Genomic DNA, 1,584 nt, shown 5'->3' with positions numbered 1-1,584 from the left:
CAAATGACCAAAAGGTCAAATGTAAGCAAAGTTGCTATCTTATAAGATGTTGACAATACTGTCAACACATCCATAGTGAAATGAATTATCTGCTAATATGTAGAAATAAACACACCCCATTCAATTCTTCTGTAAAACTAGAAAGGTAACTGTATTCCAAATCAATACACATGAAATAGCTGTATGATGTACGCCATTTATGATACAATGGCTTTGTGATCATGTTTATATGGTGTGAGTAAAACTGATTCAAAACAATGATACGAAACAAATAAAAATACTTTTGATGACAGACACAAAACTGGTTTGCAGATACAGTTTTTAATGTATCACAACAATGAGCAACAAACATACTTGATGAACTATTTCCAGAAGTTGTTCAAATACCATCTACAATAAACGTCATTTCAACTATGACAACAGGTCTGTGACAAAAATAAAAAATAAAAGTTTCAAAACCATGTTATTACCGGTGTAACGGTACAGTTGAGACCTCAAACATTACAGTAACAAAAACTAATGAGACTACTCTCTATATATAAAACATCAATAACATTTTTGGTTTAGTTTATTTAAAGTTTTAGCCATAGGGGCTTCTTCTTAGTAAACCCTCAGGATGCATTTCCTATGTAACCAGGACTTAGAATACATATTGTGTAGGATATGATTGCGCCGTGAAAATCCCTTTTGACATCCAGAAGAAAACAATCCCAATATCAACCTTTTGAAGGCTGTCCTCTCTTTAGCGTGACACAATCCATCCGTTTTAAACAGTTTTTTTTTATTCTTTCTTTCTTTTTGGCTGCTGTGCAGTTGCAACATTTATGTACAGTTCGTTATGTTATCGGACCATCCTTTTGGTTGTTGGTTTGTTAGCTTTTACCAGTCCTTTAGTGTGGGAAGCATTGTGTTTGCTGCTAACATCTTAGCACGTGATGCTAGCTGACAGTTCAGTCTGGCAATGCTTTAGCCACATTGAGGGGAAAGGCAAGAAGCCAGGTTGTGAAAGCCTTTGGGATCAGGACAGTCGTTGGTGTTTGTACAATGGCAGGATTGCACCTATACGGAGGCCAGGACGTCTCTTATGAAACACAATCGTAAAAGAGTCTTCAGGATCAAAGTAAATGTTAAAATACTAAAAATCCAAATCAGAACATTTAAAAAGTTTCACACAAAAAAGAGAATAAAAAAACGGAGACATTTTGCATTTAAACTTTGAACGGAAAAACAGAAACACCTGTACTATAATAAAACGCAAGAGGAAATGTTACTGGATTTCATCGTTTGAAACAATAACTAAGCATGATTTGATTTTAACCTGTCAAACAGTTGCATTACATGCTACTTGTTCATCTCAGAATAGGAAATACCAAAAGCAATACAGTTTTGCATTTCTTCATATTAATAAATTTGTACCATGCACAGCCAACTACGAATATGTACAACAGCTTAGCTCTCTTTGTTCACAAGCCTTTTCCTTTCATACAAATAGCCTCTTGTTACTTTGGAATGAATCACATTGGCTTATCTTACCAAACTAGAAAGTGATTCGTAAAAATGTAACACCCTTTGACAGCTTTCACA

The 1,584-nt window shown here is 34.7% G+C and overlaps 1 protein-coding gene across 1 annotated transcript in view; it reads right to left on the bottom strand.

Annotated features, from left to right (window-relative positions):
• Nucleotides 1–302: 302 nt before the first annotated feature.
• LOC120028035 (zinc finger homeobox protein 4-like) overlaps nucleotides 303–1,584 on the bottom strand; it is a 47,286-nt gene continuing 46,004 nt past the window's right edge. The window contains exon 7 of the mRNA XM_038973173.1: nucleotides 303–1,584. This exon is cut by the window's right edge and continues 3,204 nt beyond it. The gene's annotated coding sequence lies outside the window, so the exon portion shown is untranslated.

The sequence above is a fragment of the Salvelinus namaycush genome, chromosome 33, assembly GCF_016432855.1.
Source record: "Salvelinus namaycush isolate Seneca chromosome 33, SaNama_1.0, whole genome shotgun sequence".
Classification (NCBI taxonomy): Eukaryota; Metazoa; Chordata; class Actinopteri; order Salmoniformes; family Salmonidae; genus Salvelinus; species Salvelinus namaycush.
This window is presented reverse-complemented; position numbering and strand designations above follow the sequence as displayed.